Genomic DNA, 27,648 nt, shown 5'->3' on the forward strand with positions numbered 1-27,648 from the left:
TTCCCTTATGATTTCTTCTTTGAGATAGCGGAGTTTTACACCTATTAAGTGGAGGGAAGAAATACATAAACAGTGCTGTAAATATGGCATCATGCTGGGACAAGTTTGCATTCTCAAGACAAGAGTTATAGCAGAATGAATTGTACAATGTGTCTCCAGAGCAATGCTGTCCCACTCTAAAACCTTCCCCCTCACCTCCTCACATCCATCAGAATGTTCTCCAAAATGTGCACTGAATCCACCGACCCACCTCCACCTCTGCTACCAGGCCCCTAATCCAAGCCACCATGCTTTTAAGTCCAGGGGAACAGTAACAGACTCCCAGGTTCTGTGTCTGTCTTGTCTCCTACAGCCTATTCCCCATGCCATGAGGTTTTAAAATCACAAACCACCAACTGGAGTAGAGTTAAGTGCCCTGCATACAAACGCGGTCCATTCCAAGAGTGCATTCGTAAGTCCACTTGGTTCCTACATCCAACAGAGTTAGCCTAGGTACCCAGCTAACACAATTGGCTATATAGTACAGTACTGTCATAGATTTATAACACGTTTCCCACAAGTGCATAAAAACAAACACAAAAAGTAAAGAAAATATTTTAAATCTTACGGTACAGTACCTTGAAAAGTACAGTCGTACAGTTCAACAGGCATCGAGTGAACAGGCAAGAAGAGTTACTGGAGGAGGTGAGAGATGGGAGAGCTGAAGGATCATCAGCAATAGGAGATGGAGGGCAAGCTGCAATTTCACGCTTGCCTGATGTTGATGACACAGGTTTTGGTTCCTTGTTGGAACCAGATGCACATTTGCGTCTCTGAAAGTTCACAATTTGAATGTTTGTATGTAGAGAACGTACTGTACATCTGCTCCACCCTACTTAAAACCCTCTGACGGCTTCCAAGTCTGACGAGGGCCATTTTCCATATTCAAAGGTCCATATAGTCAAAGTTATGATTTTTCAGTCATGTACTGATGTGAGAGTTGAACCATAAGGAAGGCTGAGCACTGAAGAATTGATGTTTTCAAATTGTGGTGCTGGAGAAGACTCTTGAGAGTCCCTTGGACAAAGGAGATCAAACCAGGCAATCATAAAGGAAATCAACCCTAAATATTCAGTGGAAGGACTGATGCTGAAGCTGAAGCTCCAGTACTTTGGCTACTTGATGCAAAGAGCCGACTCATTGGAAAAGATCCTGATGCTGGGAAAGATGAAGGCAGGAGAATAAGGGACTGGCAGAGGATGAGGTGGTTGGATGGCATCACTGACTCAATGGACATGAGTTTGAGCAAACTCTGGGAGATAGTGAAGCACAGGGAAGCCTGGTGTGCCGCAGTCCATGGGATGGCAAAGAGTAGGACATGACTTAGCAACTGAAGAACAACAAAATGAAACCTTAGGTGAAATGACCCCCTCCATCCCCTGACTCACCACTCCCCACCCACTCACACCCTCCCCATTCACCCTGCTCCAGCCACACCCAGGAACCTGCTTTTTGTTTCTTCCACCCAAGTTTCCATCCCAGGGATTTTGAATTCCTGAAATGTTCCTTTACTCTTCCTCATTATTCTGACCTGGGCCCAAATGTCACCCCCTCAGAGAGGCTGAGAGTGGCCAACTCTTCCCGCTTTGTCTGGGAATTCCCCAAATTTAGCACTGAAAGCCCCATGTCGTGGGAAACCCCATAATCAAACTATCCTGGTTTGGCCACACTTGAGAGGCCATCCCTGGCTGTTCCATCCAAAACAAGCCCCACCTACTCACCCCACAAGCTACTACGCTATTGCTTTTTCTGTAAGTGTGGGACTTGTGTCCTTAGAACCTGGAGCCATCCCTGGCAAATAGTAAGCACTTGAGAAATATTTTTGATTAATCATTGAAGGACAGAAATTGATTCTTACAGTCTTAGGTTTAAAATTCCATCACATGGGCTTCCCTGGTGGTCCAGTGGTTAAGAATCTGCTTTGCAATGAAATGGACACCAGTTTGATCTCTGGTCCAGGACAATCCCACCTGCCTTGGAACAACTAAGCCTGTGCACCACAACTACCGAGCCTGTGCTCTAGAGCCCATGAGCCACAACTACTGAGCTCACATGCTGCAGCTGCTGAAGCCTGTGGACCTAGAGCCCATGCTTCCCAACAAGAGAAGCCACCGCAATGAGAAGCCTCTGCACTGCAACTAGAAAGCCTGCATGCAGCAATGAAGATGCAGCAGTCAAAAAAAAAAATTCCATCATATGAAACACTGCAAGAAGCAACCCATTAGAACATGGCGAAATCATCTTATCAAGTCCCCCTCAGCATTTTCATTAAAACAAAGTATAAAAAAATCAGCATTACCTAAAGCATCATGTCATGAAAATGTTGTTTTCATGATATATGTGTTGGTGTGGACTGGGCCTCTGAGTAAAATATATTTCCTGCTATGCTTTGTGGTCAAAAATGTTTGAAAACTACCCATCTAGTGGTCAAGAGTGTGGGATTGGGCATCAGACTGCTGGTGTTAGAAGCCCTTACAAGCTGCTTCATGCAAATTTATTCATTTTTTCCCCTGGCCTCTGTTCTCTGATCTGTAAAATGAAGACAGTGCAGTCTCTCTCAGGATGAGATTCTGAGTTTTAACTGATGATTGTTTTGTTGATAAGTCATTAAGTCATGTCTGACTCTTTTCGACCCCATGGACTGCTGCACCCTAGGCCTCCCTGTCTTTCCCTGTCTCCCAGAGTTTGTTCAGATTCATGTCCATTGAGTCGGTGATGCCATCCAACCATCTCCTCCTCTGCCACCCTCTTCTTTTGCCTTCAATCTTTTCTAGCATTAGGGTCTTTTCCAATGAGTTGGCTCTTCACATCAGATGGCCAAAGTAGTGGAGCTTCAGCTTCAGCATCAGTCCTTCCAATGAATATTCAGGGTTGATTTCCTTTAAGGTTCACTGGTTTGATCCCCTTGCTGTCCAAGGGACTCTCAAGATTCTTCTCCAATACCACAACTCGAAAGCATCAATTTTTCTTTGTGGTCACACTGTCACATCCATACATGACTAGTGGAAAAACCATAGCTTTGACTGTACAGACCTTTGTTGGCAAAATGATGTCTCTGATTTTTAATACACTGTCTTAACTGAGTTAGTGTATGAAAAATGCTTACTTTCTGGCATATAAGGACAGTTTAGTCAGTGTTGACTAATATGATTACTTGACAAATGGATGAATGAAATCTAACCTTCCCTTAAATTTCCCTGCCTGCCTTTTTTCAGAACAAGCTTTTTCTCCTAGAATTCCAGCCCCTTCTCCCAAATGAGTATTTATGTTTACTTTTTTTAGTGTCAATCACCCCCCGCCCCCCAAAAAACCCAAACTCTACCAGGGTGTCTTGTTTGTCCCATTCAAAAGTTGAACCTCCTGGGACTTCCCTAGCAGTCCAGTGGTTAAGTTTTCGCACTCCCAAGGAGGGTGGGGGGCATGGGTTCAACCTATGGTCGCTGATCTAATATCTCTTATGCCAAGCAGAGATGCCAAAAAAAAAAAAAAATTGAACCTACTACCTGGGGGTAGGGAGGAGGGGGAAAGGTTGGCAAACATTTTCTGTGAAGTATCAAATAGTAAATATTTTAGACTTTGCTTGTGTCATCCCATCTTTGTACAAATATTCAAGTGTCTGGTACCCAACTCTGTGGGACAACCTTCTGTGTCCTGAAGACAGGTTTCACGGAAGACAATTTTTTCCTTGGACTGGGAGGCGGGGGATGGTTGCCGGATGATTCAAGCGCACTACATTCATGGTGCACTTTATTTCTATTATTATTAAGCCAGCCTCCATCTCAGATCATCAGGGGGTTAGATCCCTGAGGTTGGGGACCCCTCGCTTAAGCAAATAGGGAAGCTGTGTTCTGATAAAATTTTATAGGCACGGGGCTGGTGGAATTTGCCCCACAGGTCTTAGTCTGTTAACCCTTAAAGGAGTTGAAAATACTGGATTCAGTAAAATAAAAGACTTTCATATAGTTTCCACGTGCTACCAAAGATCCTTTTAATTTTTTTTACCACTTAAAATGTATATTAAAATTCCCAGCTCGTGGGCCATGAATATAAGTCATTTGGCTTGCGGATCGGATTCTGCTGCGGGTCCAGACTGTACCAGGACACCGGCAATAAGGCGTCTGGGTCCCCAAAACTCGGCCTTCCGGGAGCTGCGCCACCAGCACCGAGCCCGCGCGCGCCTCCGGCCTTCCAACCCTCCTTCGCAGCGCGCGCCTCCCGCCAAGCCCCGCCCCTCTTCGCGGCGGTTGGTCGAGCCGCGCCCTCTTCACGCCCTCTGACAAGCACTGCACACAGCCAATGGGGAGCCGCAAGGTCTTGCGCCCCGCCCCCATCGCGCCCGTGGGAGGTGGCCGTGGGCGGGCCGTTGAGGGGGTGGGGCGCGGAGCCTGGTAACCGTTGCCGATAACAACGCCCCGCCCTGTCGCGGCAGGAGGGCAGGCGGCGCGAGGCAGGCAGGCAGGCGGGCGGGCGCTGGGAGCCGGAGGAGGAGCGGCCGCCGCCGCCACCGCCGCCGCCATAGAGACTGTAGCCGTGGAGACTGTTACTTACCAACGGGGACCAACACGCAGCAGCCGCCACCGCCGCCGCGGGAGCCGTTGCCCGAACTCCCGGCCCGAACTCCAGGTGACCGATGCGACCGCCCCGGGCTCTGCCCGGCCAGAGAGTGCGGGGGGCGGCGGGGATCCCGATCGGGGGTCGAGGGCGGGCTGCGCAGTCCCTGCCGTTCACCCCAAACGTCCGAGATGGCGCGCCCGCGGGACCTCCCTCCTCACCCCGAGTCCCGAAGTCGCAGCTGAGTTTGGGGTGCCCGGGGGGGTCCCCCTTTTCCTTTTAACCAAAGTCAGGGAGAGGTGGAGACCCATCGCCTCACTTTTTTCAAAACTTTCTGAATTGGGGGCTCCCGGGGAGCCGTCTTTCACTGTCACCCTCAAACTCCCCGAGTTGGGGGCGCCCCGAGAACCCCTTTCAAACTTTTACCTTCAAACCCCCTGAATATGGGACTCGTGGGGAACTCCTTTTCACTCTGACTCCCCAAATCTTTAAGCTGGGGACGCCCGAGGACCCCTGTCTCACTCTCTCAAACCCCGAATTGGGGGGCGCCTCGGCAACGCCTGTCGAACTCTGACATTTAAACTCCTTGAATTGAAGGCGCCTGGAGGCTCTTCCTGTTAATTCCCCAAATCTCTGAAATTGGGGCGTCCGGAGTCACTTCTCTCACTCCTAAACTCAAATCGCTGAATTGAGAGGGTCTAAAGCATTCGTTCTCACCTCGTTTTGACCTCGCCCCCAAATTCTGAATTTGCGGGTTTTCTGTAGCCCCCTTCTCACTTTTAAAACCCGAAGTCGGTGCGCTGGTCTAGAGGAAGAACCGCTCCCCTCCTCGCTTTTTGACCTCAAACTCCCAAGAATCGGGCTTCCCGGAGACCCGTTTCTCACCTTTTCACCAAAAAGTTTCTCGGGTTTAGGGCTTCTCGGACACTTCTCGGCTCTCTCTCCTGGTAACTCCGCATTCCACAGTTTGGGGGATCCTGGATCTGCCGGTCCCTCCGCGCCCCTCAGGAAGCCCCTGTGCACACCCGCAGCTCCCATGTTAGGACTGATCGCGAAGCAAGAAAAGTTTCACCGAAAGGATTTTTTTTTTTTTTTTAATAATTATTTTGTAAAAGGTTTGTGGCCCAAACTGCTCGGTGGCATTTTCTCCTGAGGTTGTTCGAATGCTTGGGTGTGTGTGTGTCTGTGATAATCCATCCCCCACCCCGACCCCCCTCCCCCCAGTCTCTCCCCCAATCCCGACCTCCCAACCCCCGCCCCCAAATGCTCTTTGATTCCTTTTTTCCTCCCCTCCGGGACATGCCAGCGGCGCTCTCTCCAGCTTCGTCCCCGTTGGTTTTTCTCGCTGCGGTGCTCGGAAAAGTTGGGTTTCCGATCCTAGTGGCTATTTACAGGGCCCCCGGGGCCCAACAGCCCCTGCCATTCTGGCGGCGGCGGCGGCGGCGGGGGTGGTTCATCGTCCTAATTTTAACCTCCTGGTTGCCCCGCAGGAATGAGGGAGAAGGGCAGGGTGCCGCACGGAAGTCCAGGGCTGCCTTTCCGCAGAGTGCTCATTCCTCGGCTTCTGGGTGTTTTAATTATGCGCCGCCCCCCCCCCCCCGCCCCCCCGCCCCCCCCACCCCCGCTGCAGTCCGCACTATACAGTTATTTTCTTGCTCTCTGCCTCTGTGCATTTAACTGTCAGTGCAGGCTGTCATGAGTTTTCCCCCTCCCAATCAGCTTTATCTCTGCTGATCCAAAATATCAAACCTTATGCAAGGCTCTTCATGTTAGCCAAGACTTACCAACAAAATAGTAATAATAGTAATAACAACAACAGAAAACATTAACAATAACAATTTTATTTGTTGCCTGCAGGTATTTGCAACACATTTTTATCTTGTTGCTTCATAATCTGAAACATTTATTTGTTTGCTTATATGAAGACCCTTACCCTCTGTGCTGGGGAGTACCAGGGGCAGGTTAGCTGTTCTCTCTCCCACTCCAGTTTAAAAACGTGGACTGTCTCTAAAATAATCTTAGAAATGGCTACTCATCTACTCTGGCCAGAGAAAAAATGCGTAGGGGACCCCCGCCCAAAGGAATTTGATTTCCTTAAATACTGCTGCTAATTTTGCCAACAGGCTAGGTAGAGTATGGGAGGGGACTGGGTAGTCTTTTTTTTTTTAAAAAAAAGATTTTTTATAATATATGATGAAAAAGATAACTGGTTCCCAGATCCTGTGATATTGCAACTGATTTGGGTCAGGAAATGAGTTCAGAAACACTTTGCCCCTGTGATCCAAGCCATATGACTTATTTAACCCTGAAGGTGTGTTCCTCTCATCTCAGATGAACCCCTGAGATGCTGAGAAGGGGAGTCCAGGAGGAGAGGGACAGAGTTACTGGTGACACCCAGTAAGAGAACAATTCCTTTGAAATTCAGCTGATATGTGCTTTCTGGGTGCTGGGTACATATCACCTTAATATTTTTCTTTTAACCATGTTGATCACTGAAGCACTGCCAGGATGGAGCTAGTTACCAGAAATACACACGCCAGGAACTTATCTGGCTCTTATTCTTTAGATCTAATTTGTAAATTCAGATTAGAATTAAAATTAAATAATATGCATTTATATATGATGAATTGAATTTTCATTAATCATAGAATTGAGTCAACATTTTAAATGTACAGTTTTGGTAGTCACATGTGGTTTTGCTCATAAAATTCCAGGGCCAGGAGGAACCATATCTTATGGTACATTTGGCTGTTTTTAGTTAATGCAGGTTGTCCACTTATTTATTTATTTAAAAAATATTTATTTATTTTTCTGGCTGTGTCAGGTCTCAGTTGTGGCATGTGGGATCTTAGTTCCCTGACCAGGGATCGAACCCAGGTGCCCTGCATTGGGAGTGTGAAGTCTTAGCCACCGGACTGCCAGGGAAGTCCCAACCACTTATTTAATCCCAACCACTTATTTAAATGACATGCTCCCGCTACACACCTACATATTTGTAAAATGTAAACGTTTTTTTAAAGCATGGGAGGTTCTCAGAGAAACTCTCCCTCATCAGACCCTCACTGAACCCAAGATGAGCCAAGGAATTCTTATCAGAAAAGGCAAACAAAGAGGGAGAACTTGAGAAAAGACCCAGAATTAAGGGGATAAGGAGTAGGGGCAGAGGATAAGGGGAAGGGCTGGGCAGAGCCCACCAAGTGGGTTGGCTGCTAGGGCTGGTGAAATTGGCAACCCTGAGAGGCAGCTTAAGGGCAAGGGCTTACAGTTCCCCAACCTGTTCCTCTGAAGACTTCCCAGCTCCCTTAGTATCAGCCGGCTTCTCCCAGCTGCTCAGGCTAATACTTCAGAGTCATCCTCCGGCCTTCTGTGTGTGTGTGTGTCTGTCTTTCTCTCAGTCTCTCTCTCTCTCAAGCCATCAGCAAAAAAGACCTAAAATCTGACCGCGCCTCACCACCTCCACCATCAGCCCCTGGTCTAAGCCTCCAGCTCCTCATGCCCAGATGCTTCCAGCCATTCACCGAGGGTTGTATCATGTCTTGTTGTGTATTCCTCAGCTCAGAACCCACCCACAGCTCCCATCTCACTTGGAGCGAAAACAGAAGTCCATTCCCCAACTGGGGCCCTCAGCCCAGTCCCTCTTTAGCCTAATCTCCAAACCCATGTGTCTGCCTTCAGTGTCACTGACCTTCCCAGAGTACCTCAAACCCTCTGCCTGGAAAGTTCTTGGTCCAGGCATCTGGGGGCTTCCTCCCGCGCAGCCTTCAAGCCTTTTCTCAAACTCATCTTCCCAGGCCATTGACTTGCAAGTGATGGTACCCTTGTCCCCTCCCCCCACAACCCTGGGCTTTCTCTCTCCTTCACATTTATCACTAACACCCCATATATTACATAGATTGATTTTATGATTGCTGTTCTCTCATTAGAATGTCAGCTCGATGCCAAGACGCTCTGGGTGTTTTATGAACTCCCATATCCCCCAGGCTGAGAATCATTCTGGCACTGAGTGGGCACTTGATAAATATTTGTTAAATGAATAAGTAAATAATCTCCCATGCATCTAATGGGAAAGCTGATGTGAAAATGAAGAGCTGCTCTTTATCTACCATATCTCGTCTTCCGTATGACTCAGTACAGCTCAGATTGGATGAATGAAGTCAGTGGGAAGAGGGAAGGAAAAGTATGAGTCCCAACCCTGGATGCTGCACATATGGGCTTCTGGGCCTGGCGGAGAAGGGGGTTAACGTTTATTAGCTCAGTGACTTCAGGTAAGGTTTGGCATAGGTGAAAGAGGTAATCACATATTTTTTTTAAATAGGTTTTTTTTTTTAATGTAGACTGTTTTTAAAGTCTTTGTTGAATTTGTTACAAAATTGCTTCTGTTTTATGTTTTGGTCTTTTGGCCCCATGCAGCATGTGGGATCTTAGCTCCCCAACCAGGAATCGAACCCATACCCCCTGTATTGCAAGGTAAAATCTCAACCACTGGACCACCAGGGAAGTCCCCACTTTATGGTCTTGATATTAGAAATAATATTATAACTGGGTAGCCCAAGGCCTGGTACAGAATAGGTGTACGACAGAGTAGCTATTATTATTGCTGTTGTTATTTTTAATATTAGAACAAAACAAAGAAGCAGTGTGGCCTGCCTGGGATGGATTTTTCAGTTTGGTTTCCTGACCACCAAGTGCTGAGGAGACAGTCAGTAAATACATCTTACTCTACTGAGTGGGTGAGCCTTACATGGTCTGTTTTAAGTTGGGAAATACCCTCCAATTGCATAGAAATTCTCTGGTACAGATATGGCATCTGCAAGCGTGAAGCTCTAGGCAAAACCAAATGTCACCAGAAAAGTAGCTTACATCTTGGTTGGGGTATCAGTTCATCTGAAATTACACCCTAAACATCACACTTTTGGGTGGGTTTTGCCAAGCAGCCAGCTCAGCTGGCAGAACCTCCAGATGAGAATGTTTAAAAACTGGTTTCCCCTCTCTGTTATCACTGGCACTTAGGTGCAAATCAGGTCAATATCTGGAAATCAGCGGCTCAGAGGTGAGAACCGGCCTGGTGTTCGTGCCAGGACTTGAGTTGGGCCCTCAGAAATGTATTCCTATTTTATGATACATAGGTTTTGTATGTTTCAAAGCAGGGTTTTGTGCCCTGGCAACCTCATTTTTAATTCTGGTCAATTCTATGATTTTCCAAGAAATATAGTTGACTTCCAAAGCCTATTGATGATACATACAGCAACTGGATTTCAGACCCTGTGAATTAGATCATACCTGCCACATGCCATGTTGAAAAATGAAAAAAAAAAAAACCTTATAAAGCCATTAAAAGCCTAGAACTTACTTGTTATGGCCCAATATAGTGATGATTTGTCATTTACTATGTAATGAAGCCCAGATATGCTATATAATGTGAGCCTGTTTCTACTCAGATCTCTGCAGTTACTTTGAGTGAGTGTGTGTGTGTGTGTGTGTGTGTGTGTGTACAAACTGGGCTATGGTGTCCAGGGAAGCTCTTCAGGAGGTGATAGTTGAGCTGAGACTGAACTCATAAGAGGGAGCAGCCCTGTGCAGTTCACAGGGAGAACCTTCAGGGGGGCAGCAGGTGCAAAGGTCCTGTGGCAGGTGCAATCACCTGGCCCTGGTGAGGGCAGAGAAATGTGGCTGTGTGGCTAATGACTGGTGAGCAAAAGGAGGAGGCACAGGGCCTCAGGGGCCAAAGGCAGCAGTCTGGCTGCTATTCTAAGTATAAATTAGGTCTCGGAAGATTTAACCTCCTCCTGTAGCTGTCAGAGCCTTGGTGTCCAGTCGTTCACTGGAAGACGTACTTCCTGGACCTCTGCCATGTCTTCATCTCTCACTCATTCATTCATTCATTTGTTCATCACTCTCTGAGTCTCCAACTAGGAGAGGGCCATGGCTTCAGAACAAGGATGGGCTGGAGGCCTCTCCAGGGTCCAGCGGGTACACAGAGGAGGCAGGCGCTCACCTGGAGGGGCCATGAAAGGTGTCCACGAGGAGGCAGGCTGGAGTGGAGCTTTGACGTGCAGGCAGGCAGGTGGGGAGAGCTGTGGAGCGACTGTGTTTTCTGGAAGCTGAACACAGGGAATGGGGGAGACCTGGCTGGAGAGGAGAGCAGGTGTCAGCACCCATGGTCTGTTTCTGGAAGTGAAGGCTCGCTGCCACATGGCCACACTCATCCACCCATGTAGTCTCTGGCTGTCCTTTAGAGGCCATGGCAGGGTGGACTATTTGTGATGGGCACAGAATGTGAAACTCAAAACCTAACATATTTACTGTCTGGGCTTTTACGGGGACAATTTGCCTACCACTGACTGGATGAGTGGGACTTGTCTGGTGCCAGGACGAAAGGTTTGTTGGGGAAGATCTTTGCGATCCAGTGGGATTTTGGTAGGTGGAGTGGAAGGCATGGCCTCTGGAGGCCGGTGATGGAGAATTATGGTGTGGTCCAAGCCTGGGGTGACAGGGGCCTGGCTGACTACACCAGCTGGGGATGCTTGGGGAGACAGAGGTGCATGGTTCTGGGGACTCCGAGAGCCCAGTGACTTCTTGTGGGACAAAGGACTGGGAGGAGTTCAGTCTGACTTTGGGGATCAGGCAGAACAGGCCACTTCAATGAGTCAGGGGTCCCAGGAAATGCTAGTGGGGAGAAGGGTAAGGAGTTGAGGCATGGGCATGGACTTGGCTGGCTTGAGGCTCATGGGGCCATTGGAGAGCAGGCAGTTTTCCGCCAGGCTACTGGATTTTGGGGTCCAGAGATGGGGAGGGAGGCAGTCCAGGCTGGAGGTCAGGATCTGGGTGCTGTCAGCATGTCATTGGTCATTTCAGTCGTGAAAACAGATGCACTCACTCAGGGAGAAGCCAGAGAGTGAGAAGAGAAGGCCAGAGGCAGAACCATCCAAATTCCAGGAGCAGGAAACCAACCAAGAGTCAGAGGAAAGCAGTTTTTAAAAAATGATAGCAAAACACAATGACATAAAATTTATCATTTTAACCCATGTTACGCACACAGCTCAGTGGCACCAGGCACATTCACATTGTTGGGCAACCATCCCCGCCACCCATCCCCAGAACTTTCTCATCTCCCAAACTGAAACTCGGTCCCCATGAAACACGGACTCCCCATCCCCTCCCCCAGCCTCTGGCCCCAGCGTCTACTTCCTGTCTCTATGGCTTTAACTCCTTGAGAGACCTCCTATGGGTAGAATCAGACAGCATTTGTCCTTTTGTGTTGGTTTCTCTCACGGAGCTTTATGTCCTCATGGTTCATCCAAGGTGTAGCAGGTGTCAAGAGTCTCCTTCATTTTGGGGGCTGAATAATATTCCACTGTGTGGATGGACCACAATTTGTGTATCCATTCATCTGTTGATGGACACTTGGGCTGCTTCCGCATTTGGCTCCTTGAATCATGCTGGACAAAGGAGGTTTGGAAGGCACAGGGGGAACCAGGCAAAGAGCTCTGAAGCCAGAGGAGGAAGCAACTCAAGGTCTGAGCACCAGAGGGTGAAATTTGGCAGAAACCAGAGAGATGAGCCAACGGGGACAGTCCCCCAGCAAAAAGGGGGAAGGATATGTCTCCAGAGAAGGACAAGAGGTTTGGCTCACGAGTGCCCGTCTCCTCGGCAAACTGTTAAAATCACACTAATGATATAGAAGCAGCCCATTCCTGAAGTCGCAGCAACACTTAATTATGCTTGTATTTTTAAAATGTGAACTGTTTATCTTTGGAGACAGCGCCATGTTTCCAGGATACGTTTCTGTCCAAAGGGTGACCTGCAGGGTAAGGCCTGGGAAGCAATTTCCCCCCAAAATCAACAGCCCACAAAAATGTGTTCCAGCTCCACCCGTCTAGGAAGCACCCAAAGAAAACACCACACAGAGGTTCCCCACCTTGCCTGTCCTTCTCAGAATACGCACAGATGGAGCCTGCTGGAGAAAAAATAAATTCGGAATTCCAGACCCACAGAAAAGAGCTTGAAGCATGTGCTTGGATTTTGTAAAGAATTCTTCATCTTCTAGAGGAGTTCACCTTCCTGGGGACTTCTCTGAGTTTAGTGCTCTCTAGGGTCCTCACCTGTTCAACCAGTACTTTGGACCCCAAATATCAAACATCTGAGTCACTTATAGTTAGCCAAACACTTAAGTGTATTCATATATCATCGTGTGGGGAGTTACAAGGGGAGAAAGTGATAGAGAAATTTTAAATTGCTATCAGCCATTTGCCACTGACATTCGGACTGGAAGTTAAAACGTGAAGTGAGTGTAATTCCAGAGGTCCTCAATTGTGTAAATCAAGGCATGGTGATACGGCCAACTTTTAAAATGACAGGCAGGCATGAATAGGAGTTATTTCTGGAGACTTCCCTGGTGGTCCAGGGGCCAAGACTCTGAGCTGCCAATGAAGGGGTCCCAGGTTCCATCCCTGGTCAGGGAACTAGATCCCACAGGGCACACAGTAAGCTCCCACCTACGTTCTGCAACTAAGACCTGGGGCAGCCAAATAGAGATTTTTTTTTTTTTCTTAATAAGAAGGTATTTCTGGAAGCCCTGTAACAAACAAATTCATCGCTGGCCTTAGTCCGTGCCTGACCGAGCCTTTATCACTGGGACTGGACTGTGCTCCTTGGGGGAACTCGGCAGGGACCGGAAGAGACTCACCAATGAGCCATTTTCTAGCTGAACAAACCGCAGGATGGCAGAGTAAGACGTGGTGGCCCCGCCGAGATTCTGATTGGGAAGCGTCTCCTTCCCTTGAGTATGTGGGGTCTGCAAGGCCTCGCTTCTCCGGGTCTTGTAGCTCTAATGACCGCAGGAGCCCCACCTTCATCTCCCCTCCTGTTCTGGAAGGAGGGTTTCTGTAGTCTTAGCTCTGCAGCAGTAAGCACACTCGGAATCACTCCCAGATCCTGCAAGTAGACTGCGTGCCTTGGGCTCCCAAGTCTTACCTACTTCTTCATCCCCTCGCAGTCCACCCCGCCATGGCTGTCCTGGGCACCGTCAGGAGGAGGGGTTGAGCACATTGTCTCTGCTTTCTGTAGCCAAACATATGGACTGGCCCCTCCCCGTCGTTGTAACTACGTGGCACTTAGCTCTGTGTTCAAGGCTTGTCTCCATCCAATCCCTTTTCTCTTCATTACCCATCTTTCACGACTTCTCTGGATGGGCTTGCGATGCCTTAAAACAGGTCTTATACTTGGGTCTCCCCTGTCTCTGAAATGTCATTTCTGCTGATGAAAACTTACCTCTTCTCTGATGCGCTTTCGCCAGGGACGCTTGAGATGGTCATTGGTGAATTAAGTGGGAAAGCTGAGTAGGCTAGGTTTCTCCAACGCATCACTATTGACTTTGGGGCCTGATTGTTCTTGGTGGGATGGTGGGGAGGCTGTTCTGGGCCTCCTAGTATGTTGAAGAGCATCCCTGGCCTCCAGCTGACCAGAGCGCCCACCCCATCCCCCCAATCCTAATGACAACTCTGTCCCCGGTAGGTGGCAAATGCCCCCTGGGGGGCATAACCAGCCCCTAGTTAGGTACCCCTGGATCAATCAGTCAAAAGTACCAGAGCATGTAGATTTCACATCCCATGCTACATGAACGTGCCATCATGGCTTATGTGTCTCATTTCCTGTTCTCGGTTGTGAGCCCCCGGGGACCAGGACAGCTGTCCCTGCCACACTTCCCACACGTCTTTGTACTTCACCCGTGAGTGATTCAAATACTTGAGCCAGAGAGCTCTTCAGGCCTACATTGAGTAGCGAGCAAAAATCCCGAAATCCTTGCCTGCGATTTGGTAACCCTCAAAACTCCGTGTTTTTCAGTTTGGCAATTCCTCAGAAAGTGAAACATGGAGTTACCATATGGCCCAGCATTTCCATTCCAAGTGTGTACCCCAAACAATTCAAAACCCACCATGTCTACACCAAAACGTGTACACAATGTTCATGACAACATTACTCATAATGGCCAAATGTGAAAATGACCCAAACATCTCTTTGTAGAAGAATGGATACACAAATGTTGTATACCCACATACTTGAATACTATTTGCCAATTGAAGCAAATGAAATACTGATAATACTACAACATGGATGACTCTTGAAAACACTATGCTAAATGAAAGAGGCCAGGCCAAAAAAAAGGTCACATATATGATTCCATTCGTAGGAACCATCCAGAATAGCAAATCCACAAAAAGTCACTTAGTAATTGCTGGAGGTTTTGAGGGTGGGGATGTGGAATGGGGAGTGATTTGTAATATATAAAAGTTTCTTTGGGGGATGATACAGATATTCAGGAATTAAATAATAGTGATGGTTTTACACATTTGAGAATCAGTAAACTTTATATTTAAAAAAACAGCAACCTGTGTTTTAGATTCAGCTTAGATTAACATTCCAGCCCCTTCAATATGTAGTTTGTTTTTGTTGTTGTTGTTTTGTACCAAATCCCCAGAGAAATTTTAATCAAAGACCCCTGCTGCTAATTGACTCTCCTTTTGGCCCAGCCAAAATCACAGGTTGCCTTCTTTTCCAGAAAGCTGGGCTCTTCCTGGAGACACGAAGTCTTACCACCCAGTTGCTGCTGGGTCCTAAAGCCAGGAGCCACCTACACAGTTGTTGCTGTTGTTTAGTTGCTAAGTTGTGTCCGACTCTTTTGCAACCCTGTGGATTATAGCCCACCAAACTCCTCTGTCCATGGGATTCTCCAGGCAAGAATACTGGAGTGGGGTGCCATTTCCTTCCCCAGGGGATCTTCCCAGAGAAAGAACCCGTGTCTCCTGCACTGCAGGCGGATTCTTCACCGCTGAGCCACCACGGAAGCCCATGCCATACACCATGGAGGATGTTTAAGTGCCTAATTTTACATCAAGCCAATTGCAATGGCTTGATTCATATTCGTTTGCTTTGGAGCTTTTCAAAGATTTCACTCCATTAAAAAGTCAATTTGAAACAAATATACTTACATCAGTTAGATTTATTTCCTCCACAAGACATGGCACTCAAAATTTGTGAAAGAACTCTTCTTTCTGCAGTGGGATAGGGCCACACTCATCACTGTTTGGAACCAGATTTTATTTATGGCAGTTCTGGTCATTTGCAAAGGATGCCAAGTGCCAATAAGACTTCACTTATGGGCACTGAAATGTAAATTTCATATCATTTCCATGTGCCACAAAATATTTTGACTCTAATTTTTTTTTTTTTTTTTACCATTAAAAAATGTAAAGGGACTTTACTGACGGTCCAGTGGTTAAGATTCTGGGCTCCCATTGCAAGGGTGACACAGATCCTTGGTTGGAGAACTAAGATCCCACATCTCTTGATGCAGCCAAAAAGTAAACAATAAATCAAAAAAAATTTTTTTAAGTAAAAATCATTCTTAGTTTGTGGGCTGTACAAAACCAGGCAGCCAACTGAACTGGACTTGGCCTTGGGCATGGGCCATGGTTTTCTGGCCTCTTCCCTGTGATGAAGGATGGAGTCCAGTGCATTCACAGCCTGTGTTCCCCGAGAGCCCCCAGCCCACACCCTCTGCTCCAACCAGCCCAGTCTTTCTGCCCTTCTGGTCCCCACCCCCAGGACACACACACTTCCCTGCACAAGGTTCTTGCTCTTGAACTGCCCCACCCTCCCCATCTACCCCACCCTCACCCCTCCACCCCCATGGGAAGGTCCTGCTTGTCCCACAGCGTCCAGTATGGGACAGTCTCAGGCCCCTACCCCAGGGTTTATCGTCCCAAGTTCTACCTGGAGTCAGCCCCTGTCATCTTTGGCTCCAATGGCGTTACTTGTGTGTTTCCTTTTCCCTCTTCCCTGGTGGCTCAAATGGTAAAGAATTTGCCTGCAATGCAGGAGACACGGGTTCAATCCCTGGGTCAGGAAGATCCCCTGGAGGAGGGAATGGCAACCCACACCAGTATCCTTGCCCAGAGAATCCCATGGGCAGAGGAGCCTAGTGGGCTACAGTCTATGAGGTCCCAAAGAGTCAAACACGACTGAGCTACTAACACTTTTCTCTCTCACACAGTGTTAAGACCCCTGAGGACAGAGATCAGGTCTGTCTTTGTGGAGCACCAAATAATTTGTTGAATTGACTCTACTGCTGCTGCTGCTGCCAAGTCTCTTCAGTGTCTGACCCTGTGCAACCCCATAGACAGCAGCCCACCAGGCTCCCCCGTCCCTGGGATCCTCCAGACAAGAACACTGGAGTGGGCTGCCATTTCCTTCTCCAATGCATGAAAGTGAAAAGTAAAAGTGAAGTCACTCAGTCATGTCCGACTCCTAGTGAGGAGCATGGACTGCAGCCTACCAGGCTCCTCTGTCCATGGGATTTGCCAAGGAAGAGTACTGGAGTGGGTTGCCATTGTCTTCTCCTGAATTGACTCTAGCTCTTACTAGATCAAAATCTGACCATTCTTTGAAATCATTTAGCATATTACTTTCTAGTAACATTGGGCCTTGTGAGAGATTTGTGATTTCACAGTTGGGGTGATTTACCCTAGGAGTCCCCTGGATCACGATTGTCCAATGGAGACATAACGTGAGCTGTATGTAAATTTAAAATTTTCTAGTAGCCATGGTCTCAAAAGTAAAAACAGGTGAAATTAATTTGAATAATATTTTTTATTTAACCTAGTATCTCCAAAATATTATTTTTTCAAACCACAGCATGTATATGAAACCATTTTTATTGAGGTAGTTCTTGGGGGGCTAAGCCTCTGAAATCCAATGTGTAATTTACACCCAGCACGCATCTCAGTTCAGGTGGGCCACATTTCAAGAACTCGCTAGGAACGTGTGGCCACCATGGACATATTGGACAGTGTGGGTAAAAGTGTCAAATGAGGTCAGGCACAACCTTTAGATCATTCCTACTCCTTTTATATATTGACTGGCTGAGCGAGCTTCTCTACTTTGGTGTGAGGGCTTGGTTGCCCCATAGCAGGTGGGATCTTAGTTCTCTGACCAGGGATTTAATACACGTCCTCTGCATTGGAAGGCAGAATCTTAACCACTGGATCACCAGGGAAGTCCCCATCCCAACTCTTTTTAAAAGACAACCACTTAAAACGATAATAATAATGATAAAAAGTGACCAGTCTTTGAGCTCTTGACCGTCTTCAGTCCTTCGTACTCTCAGTTTGAGGTCACTCACAAGATCTGAGGAGCGCAGTTCCCCCCACCTCAAATGTTTGCCATTTTCTAAAGTGATCACAGTGGAACTTTGTGAACAGGTGTCCACACCTGGTGCTGGGCAGTTGGATCCCAGAATTCCCGAGGGACCATCTGGGGACTTTGAGATCCTTGTGGGCAGTTCCTGGAAGTCTGTTCACTTCCCCTTTTCCATTACGGAACCAAAGTCATATCTTTTCACTGTAGAAAAAATCCAACTCGTATTACAAAGTAAAGAGGAGAAAGAGAGCCTCTGGCTTCCTCCTCTTCTCTCCTCCTGCCCTTCCCACCAATGATAAAGTTCAGTGTGGTTGCTTTTCAATTTTGTATGCAGATAAAACATCCTCACTGATACTTTCTTATTCTTTCATCGAAATGTAACTGATAAAAATTCACCCCTATGTAAAGTGTACAATTTCATGGCTTTTAGTATCCTCACAGGATTATGCAGTCATCACTGCTATTTCTAGAACATTCCATCACCCGGAAAAGAAACCCCGTGACCCTCCCCCAGCCCCTGGCAGCCATTACTCCACTCTGACTCAGTGGACTTGCCTGTTCTGCGTGTTTCCTGTCTATGGAGTCACTCACTCTGGCCTGCTGTGGCTGGCTTCTCTCACGGTCGTGTTTTCAAGGTTCATCGTGCTGTGGCGTGTGTCAGTGCTTCCTTCCTTTTTCACAGGCATATTATGCTCACTTTTCTGCACGTGCTGTTTTCATCTGATATTTAGTCTGTGTCTTTCCTCATCAGTGTGTGTCTGCTGCATCTTTGTTTGTTGACTGCCTGAGATTGCTCTGTACAGATGTGTCCTGAGGCATTTACTTAGCTCCTTCTTAGGGGCATTTCATTCGTACTTTTTCACTTTCATCAGCAATGTTGCAGTGAATGTCCTCATCCAAATATATTTAAGCATTTGGTGAGACGTTTGCAGATTCCCAGAAGGGGAATCGCTGGGTGTAAGGGAACTTGCTTTTGCATTAGCTTGTTCTCATGTTCTTACTCCTGTCTTGCAGCAGTGGCCACTTCCGACCGTGTCCTTGCCTGAAACTACGCCCTCTTCTCCCACCACCCCCAGCACCATCACACTCCTTCACAATCTGCTTGTCCTTTACCCTTAACTTCCGGTCTCACTCATAGCATAGCAGGTCACAGAACTTTGGACAATCGGGTGAACTTGCGTGTCCCTGCCTGACCACCAGGAAAATGCACAATGATTGCCCCCCTTGGATCTGCCTGGGATTTCAAAGATTCTGGGGCTCCTCGCCCCCTCTCCCTGGACCAGCCCATTTCGCAGCCCACGTGTGGCTGACTCAACCCTGTCCATCACCACCAGCTGCACCGCCTGTGCCTCTGGGGGAGGCCCAGCCATTCGGCAGGTTTGTGCCGACACAAGTTCATGCTTGTTGCCTTGACTCTGAGCCAAGGCTTGCGTGGCAGCAGCACTTCCCCACTCCCATCCCTTCCAATTCCCTGTTGGTACGTGATTTCCAGCTGTTGCCTCGAATCCCCATCCCCAGCTTCGGTGAAACCAGATGACGGGTCCCTCGGGGTCATTGTCCTCCAGTGCCGGGTGGGGGCCCGCTCCTGCTGGGGTGTCTCCTCCCAAGTGGAGACCCCGTTTCTCGTGCAGCCTCTAGATGCTGCTCTCCAACCTGTCTCTCCATGTCATCTGACTTCTCATAGAGTATACACTGTGACTCTACGCAAATGACATAAAACCAGGATCCAGACCAAGTGCAATAAAGTTATCCACCCCTAATCAAAGCTGTCCTCCCACTTTAAATGTAACAGATCATATGTTTCTTTTTAACATCCTTGAAGACTTCCGAGACACCTAATTTGATTTTCCTTTATTAGTGTTTCACGAATATGAAATCTTCTAGAAACTGCCTGCTCCTTTATCCTCCAGTGGTGAGGTTCACTTGGAAGGAGGGGCACAGGCAGGAAGTCTTCATTTCTCTCAACTCTCAAACTAGGACATATTCTCCTTTCAAAGTCCTGATGGTGGGAAGCCCGCCCCTAGCTATCCCCTCCTCCCTCCTTTCCCGAAATCGGTTATGTTTACGGGACACATCTGACCAAACATTGTGGCATTTTAAAAGCGGGCTTTCTTACACCTTCCCCCACGTCACTGAGGTTTTCAAACAGAAGGTCTCTTAGGAATAGAGTGTGAGAAGGATTTTTGTCCCTTAACCAAGTTTACTTCTGAAAATGGTACAAAGAATTCCAACTGAATCAGCTCTCAGACCTAACTTCCTCATGGTTGGGAGCGGTGCTGTATTTCACTTCTTTCCAGGTAAAGAACAAAGGGACAGGGACTTCCCTGGGAGTCCAGTGGTTAAGACTCCACACTGCCAATGCACAGGGCCCGGGTTCAATCCCTGGTCAGTGAACTAAGATCCTGCATGCTGTGGAGCAGCCAAAACACTAAAGATAAAAAAGAATATGGGAACAAATTCGTTTATAGAACATCTTTTTTTGCTACTTTTCTGGCATCTGCCCATACCTGCCGGGTCATTTTCTTTTAATTGAGATAAAATTCACATAACATAAAATTCACCATGTTAAGGTACAAAGCAGTGATTTTTAGGATATTTACAATGTTCTGTATCCTTCATCACTATCTAATTCTGGAAGTGTTTCATCGCCCCCAAAACAACCCCTGTGCCTGTTATGAGCCTCTCCGCATTCCCCCTCCCCCAACCCCTGGTAAGCGCTAACCTACCTCCTGTCTCCGTGGATTGGCCTGTTCTGGATGTTTCCTATAGTGGCATCCTATAATCAGAGGCCCTTTGCAACTGACTTCTTCCACTGAGCATCGTGTGCCAAAGTTCATGGACATTGTAGCAAGTGTCAGTGCTTCCTTCCCTTTTATGGCTTAATTATATTCCATTGTATGCATGGACCACAATTTGTTTTTCCGTTCATCCGGTGATGGACATTTGGATTATTTCTACCTTGGGGTTATTCCAAGTGATGCTGCTCTGAATGTTTGTGGACAAGTTTTTGCGTAAACGTCGATTTCCATCTCTCCTGGGTGACTACCTAGGAGTGGAGTTGCTGGGTCATATGGTGACCAACTTCTAAAGGAGGTGCCAAATGTTTTCCACAGCAGCCACGCCATTTTCCGTCCCCACCAGCAGCGTAGGAGGGCTCCAATTTCTCCTCGTCCTCGCCAACATGGTCTTCTTTTCCCTTGTTTTTATTATAGCCAACCTAGTAGGTGTGAAGCAGTATCTTGTGGTTTTTAATTTCATTTTCCAAATGACTGGTGATGTTTGAGCAAAATCTTTTCATTGCCCATTTGTATACCTCCTTTGGAGAAATGTCACCTCAAAAGTGTGAGCTTCTACAATTTTCTTGCATCCATAAATTCTTTCCTTTGTGAAATGCCCAAAGACCCTGAATCATAAAGATGGGGAGATCGCATCAGAGCTATGTGGAGCGGGTGGTGGAGGGGAGTGAGGGTCAGAAGCCACAGGGCAAGAGGGCTGTCCTCTCTCTCCCTTATGCCCCAGCTCCTGCTCTGGCTTGTGGGCACGTCCTTTTCAGAGACTTCCTGACATCCTACATCCTCCTGCTTGACGAGGGAAACTGGACGGGGATGTGGGCGATCATCCTCAGAGTGTCCTTGGTCTCTGGATGCTCAGATTTCCAACACGCAATTTGTCATGACATGGCCTGTTGGACACCTGTCCATTTATCTACCCTCAATTGTTTTAGGCTCTCTCTTAGAGATAAGAATGATTATTATTATTATTTTACATTTTAAAGCAGTAGGAGAAAACAAAATGAACAATAGTTTAGAAACACATGAAATTCCATGAAATTGACATTTCAGGGGCCATAAATGAGGTTTTATTGGTACATGGCCACACTCATGCATGTACGTATCAACTGTGGCAGCTTCCGCCCTACATCGGAGGGGCTGAGTAGTCTCCGAAATGAGCCTCTAACCCTAAAACATTCACTGTGGGGCCTTTTACAGGAAAAGTTGGCCAAGGGCTGGTCGCCCAGTTCTTCTGGTTATATTTGACCTGCACTGGGTACGGCATCGTGCATGTATGAACATGATACTGGCTTGGAGGTGTGTAAACACTTAGACGTGCCGGCACTGTTTAACATTATTTTTCACTTCCTTTAAGACAAAGGGGATAATATTACTGTATTATCTTCTCCCGGTTGCTGTAATTAGTCTTGGTGTGGCCACACCCATCCTGTAGGCCACATCCCCTTTCTTCCTATGTCCATGAGGCTGGGCCTTCCCCTGAGGGCCATTCTCTCTGAGCAGCCTCCCCATCTTTCAGGCCCGGTGAGCTGGGCTGAGTTTAGACCAACACGTGGAGTGGGCAGGTCCTCTGCCATCGGGAAGCTCCAGTTCTTCTTCCTTCAGATCTCCTGCTCACCAACACTCGGCCCTGATAGCAGTCCCCCAAGGACAGGTCCCTCTTGGACGGTCACACGTGCTCTGGAATCATGGCGCCCAAGAGTAATTTCTGAAATGAATCACAGCTCGTGGGAAATCCAGCATCTAGAACCATTGTGTTCATGTTGGAACAGATGCCTAAGAAGTCAAAATGTGGGGACTTCCCTGGAGGTCCATTGGTTGAGACTTCATCTTCCAATGCAGAAGGTGGTGTTCGCTCCCTGGCCGGAGATCTAAGATCCTGTCTGCCGTTTGGGGTAGCCAAAAAAAGGAAAGAAAGAAATAGACAAATATCTGAATAAACATTTTTCCAAAGCCGATATTTAAAGGGCTAATAAGCACATGGAAAGATGCTTAATATTACTCATCATTAAGAAATATATGAATCAAAACCACAATGAGATACCACTTCACACCATTAGGATGACTAGTACTGTAAAAAAAAACAGAAAATAACAAGTGTTAGCAATAGGATAGAGGAGTTGGAAACCTTGTGCATAAGCAGCAGGATGAAAAATGGTGCCGCTGCTGTGGAAAGCAGTATGGCGGGTCCTAAACAAATTAAACCTGGAAATTACCCCCATGGTCCTGCAGTTCCTCTTTTGGATAAATACCTAGAGACTTGGACAAATACTTGTACACCTGTGTTCACAGCAACACTAGTCACAGTAGCCCAAAGATGGAAGTAACCCAAGAGGCCATTGAAAGATGAATGGATAAACAAAATATAGTCCATCTGTACAATGGACTATTATTCAGACCTAAAACAGAAGGAGGTTCTGACACCTGCTTCAACATGGATGAACCTTGAGGACATGATGCTCAGGGAGAGAAGCCAGTCACAGAAGGACAAACACTGTCTGATTCCATTTGCAGGAGGTCCCTGGAGGAGTCAGATCCACAGAGACAGGAAGTAGATGGTGGGACCAGGGTCTGGGAAAGAGGAGGGGAGTGAGTGTTTCATGGGGACAGAGTTTCAGTTTGGGAAGTTGAGAAAGTTCTGGAGATGGATGTTGGGGATAGTTTCACAACAGTGTGAACGTGCTTAATGCCCCGGAGCTGTGCACTTAAAATATGGTTAAACTGGTAAATTGTGTTATATGTATTTACCACAATTTAAAAAATAATAGTACATCTTTTACTCCACTTGGTTTTCCAGTGTTGCACTAGAGGAAGCATATTCTTTCATAGTTCAGATCTTGTAAAGTCCCACCTCTCCTGCCAAACCTTGCGATCACAGCTTTAGTAAGGGCCCTGAGAACTTATCTTGTAAGCGGTCATTTGCTAGTTGAGTGATGTGTCATTAACTCATTTTGCTTCCACACCCTCACTTGGGAAGTTTATCCTCTTGGGTTGACAGGCCTTCCTAGATGGGAAAGCAGGGGAGGAGGGGAGACTGAGGGCCAGTCTGGCCACTCACAGGTGTTCCAGCACCAGCCACCAGGCCTCCTGGGCTATTTTGGGCAGGCACCCTGTGCTTGGGAACCTGGGCGCAAGAAGGAATATCACAAAGGAAAAAAAGTAGAATTGATGTGTTCAGAGTCATTTGAATGCCCGTATGATAGCAGATATTTTTATGCCAGGGCTTCCCTGGGAGCTCAGGCATAAAGAATCTGCTTGCCAAGCAGGAGATTTGAGTTTGATCCCTGAGTCTGGGAGATCCCAGGGAGAAGGAAATGGCAACCCATTCCAGTATTCTTTCCTGGGAAATCCCATGGATAGAGGAGCCTGGTGGGCTACAGCCTGTGAGGTCACAAAAGAGTTGGACACAGCTGAGCGACTAACACAAAATCATTTTATGTGAATATGAAGATGAGTAAAAATTTTAAAAAAATTTTAATTAAGCGTTTAAAATTTTGTTATGTTGTTTAAGACATGAATCTTAAATGACCATCGGAAACAGCGCAGCGTGCCACATGCAGGGGCCCAGTCTGCATGCCACCTGTTTTTCAACAGGTCCCACAAGCTGAGAATAGTTCCTTTGTGTTCCAGTGGTTCAAAAAAGGAAATCAAAAGAATAATATTTTGTGACACATGAAAATCATATGCAAAGCAAATTTCAATGTTCATAAATTAAGTTTTATTAGAAGAGAGTCAGGAGTAGGATGAGGCCAGTAAGACAGTCACCTTGGACACAAAATGTAAGGAGAGGCCAAAGAAAACCAAGCCATCAACACAAATTGTATCCTTTTTAAAATTGTTTATTTTTTAATTGAAGGATAATTGCTTTACAGAATTTTGCTGTTTTCTGTCAACCTCAACATGAAACAGCCATAGGTATACATATATCCCTTCCCTTTTGAACCTCCCTTGCATCTCCCTCCCCATCCCACCTCTCTAGAGTAGTTAATACAGAGCCCCTATTTGAGTTTCCTGAGCCGTACAGCAAATCCCCCTTGGTTATCTATTTTACATATGGTAATGTAAGTTTCTATGTTACTTTTTCCATACATCTCACACAGATTTTATCTTGATGCAGTATTGGAAAAAAAGCAAACCCAGGGACTTCCCTGGTAGTCCAGTGGTTAAGAACCTGCTTTGCAATGCTGGGGACACTGGTTCAATCCCTGGTTGGAGAACTAAGATCCCACAAGCCACGGAGCAACTAAGCCTGCACACCGCCAACTCTGGAGGCCTTGCACCACAATGAAGATCCTTTGGCCATAACTAAGGCCCAATGCAACCAAATAAATACATATAAATACATATTTTAAAAATAAAAATCAATGCCAGAAAAATCCATGATGAGCACTATATCAAAGTCTTAAAGACAGGATCAGTGTCTCCAGTTTTTCTCATCTACCCCAGGTTCATTCCTTGTGGAAGGTCCTGGGCAGTTTTCTAGAGATAGTCACTAAGTTGAGTAGCCTCAACAGAGAATTTGGGGCCCATGAAACCAAAACCACTTATGCTCTGGCCCTTTATAGAAAGTTTGCCAACACTTGATTGAAGTCAATTTATTCTGTTGATCCCAAACAGCAAATAACTATTAATATAACCAAAATACAGATTCAACACTTTGTCCGTTGCCTCTGTCTTGGGTGCTCTTTTTTTTTTAAATGAGTGTATACTCGTATTTCATTTTTGGATAATGGTATTTATAAGTCAATAGGGACAGTTAATACTGAGCTCATCAGCAAGTCAATGGTTGTGGGCTGTGATAATCTACCTGCATGAAAATAATAGAGGCCACCACTTTATTTTTTTTTAATATCTATTTATTTGGCCATGTTGGGTATTAGCTGCAGCATGCAGACTCTAGTTCCCTGACCAGAGATTGAACCCAGGCCCCCTGCGTTGGGATCAAGGAGTCTTAGCCACTGGATCTCCAGGGAAGTCCCCATCACTTACTTTCATGTTGACTAAATACTTAATGAGTTAACCCTTCATTCACTGGGGTGACTGTACCTTGGCTTCTTTACAAAATGGTATTGTTCCTGTCCATCTTCCATATCTAGGTCTTCAGAAGCTCAATTAGGAACTTATGAAGCATTAATGATCAGTAAAATTTGAAATAGTAAATGCCACACAAGCTTCCTCCTCCCTGATTCTCCTGCTTTTACTCTTTATCCCGATGGTCTGAAAAGAGGGCTCTTCTAAGAACATGAAAAGTTGAAAGTAAAAATCTCTCAGTCATGTCTGACTGAATTCTCTAGGCAGAATACTGGAGCGGGTAGCCTTTCCCTTTTCCAGGGGATCTTCCGAACCCAGGGATCAAACCCAGGTCTCCTGCATTGCAGGATTCTTTACCAGCTGAGCTGCAAGGGAAGCCTCTAAGAGTATAAGTGAGATGATGGTGTACTACACCCCCCCTCCCAGGGCTTCCCTCACAAGCTAGAATAGAATCCTGACTTTTGGCTGTGCCCATGGAGTCTCTGCTGGCATCTCTAACGCCCCTGCCCTCCTCTACTGAAAGGCCTTTGCACCCACGACTCCCGGTGCTAGGAGTGCTCACTCCCACCTCCCTCCGGGTCTGGCCTACTCTCAGGTCAGTGCCACCCTCCGTGGCAGCCCTAACTGGCCTGTCAAGGCCCTCTTCTCCCCCAGGACCCCCGACTCTGTCCCCCATCAGATCTCCGGAATCACCTTGTGTTTCTGGTGACTGGTTTCTTGTCTGACTCCCCTGCCCAAGGACGTTGGTGCCCCAAGCTGGGCTGTCATCCCCTGTGAATCCTCAGAGCCTAGAGCAGTGCTTGCACTTAGCAAATTCACGCCGTTCCTTTGGTTCATCAGTAGTGGATAGTTACATACACACACTCCCAGATTCTTGTAACCACCACCCACCCAGAGGGCAGAGAACAGTTCCAACACCCCAGTACGTTCTCTTGAGCTGCCCATCTACAGTCAGACCCTCAACCGCCCGCCCCCCAACCATCCCCTGGCCACCCTGCTCTGTCCCCACCCTGCGGTTTCACCTTCTCCACAACCTCATGTAAGTGGAGGTGCGCAACATGTACCTTTACCTTTTTTTTTTTTTTTTAAATTGCCATTTTAACCACTTAAAAGATAATTTTATGTATTTTTGGCTGTACTAGGTCTTCATTGCTGTGCAGGCTTTTCTCTAGTTGTGGTGAAAGGGGGGCTACTCTCTAGTTGGGGTGCACAGGCTTCTCGTTACAGGGGCTTCTTTGGTTGCAGAACACAGGCTCTAGGGTACTCGGGCTCAGTAGTTTTGCGGCTCCTGGGCTCTAGAGCACAGGCTCAAAAGTTGTGATGCATGGGCTTAGTTGCTCCGAGGCATGTGGGATCTTCCCAGATCAGGGATGGAACTGGTGTCCCCTGCGTTGGCAGGCAGACTATTCACCACTGAGTCACCAGGGAAGCCCGGCATGCAGCTTTTAAGACTGGCTTCCCTCACTCACTGTGATGCATCTGAGACTCAGCAGGCTGATGGGTGTTTCAGGAGTTTGTTCTTTTTACCACAGAGTTGTATTCCATCGTGTGAATGTACCACAGTTGCTTTATTCAGTACGGTTTCTTTTAATGTTCAGTGTCAAATTAATATCAATATTAAAGACTCTGGTCATGAGAGTGGCAGCGTACTGCAGACCAAGTAGGTTGAACAGTACTGGTGTTCCCTGCTGAAACAGCACGCTTTAGGTACAGCCTGCACATTTACAAGAACTGACTTGCCTTCAAGTGCTTACAAATGTATCACAGTTTTTTAAATGATACATAAGTAATTCAAACGGGGCTTCCCTGATAGCTCAGCTAGTAAAGAATCCCCCTGCAATGCTGGAGACCTGGGTTCGATCCCTGGGTTGGGAAGATCTCCTGGAGAAGGGGAAGGTTACCCACTCCAGTATTCTGGCCTGGAGAATTCCAAAGGGTCGCAAAGAGTCGGACAAGACTGAGTGACTTTCACTTTCAAGTAATACAAACAACCCTACCTACAATTTTTTAAAAACCTATAAAGGGCTATCATCTGTAGAAG

The 27,648-nt window shown here is 47.0% G+C and overlaps 1 protein-coding gene across 2 annotated transcripts in view; it reads left to right on the top strand.

Annotated features, from left to right (window-relative positions):
* Window positions 1-4,446: 4,446 nt before the first annotated feature.
* RFX2 (regulatory factor X2) overlaps window positions 4,447-27,648 on the top strand; it is a 92,868-nt gene continuing 69,666 nt past the window's right edge. The window contains exon 1 of one of the 2 annotated variants that reach the window (XM_061422487.1): window positions 4,447-4,662. The gene's annotated coding sequence lies outside the window, so the exon portion shown is untranslated. The remainder of the gene's footprint in view (window positions 4,663-27,648) is intronic. The other variant, XM_061422490.1, reaches the window with a different exon arrangement.

This window comes from Bos javanicus, chromosome 7 (genome assembly GCF_032452875.1).
Source record: "Bos javanicus breed banteng chromosome 7, ARS-OSU_banteng_1.0, whole genome shotgun sequence".
NCBI classification, from domain to species: domain Eukaryota; kingdom Metazoa; phylum Chordata; class Mammalia; order Artiodactyla; family Bovidae; genus Bos; species Bos javanicus.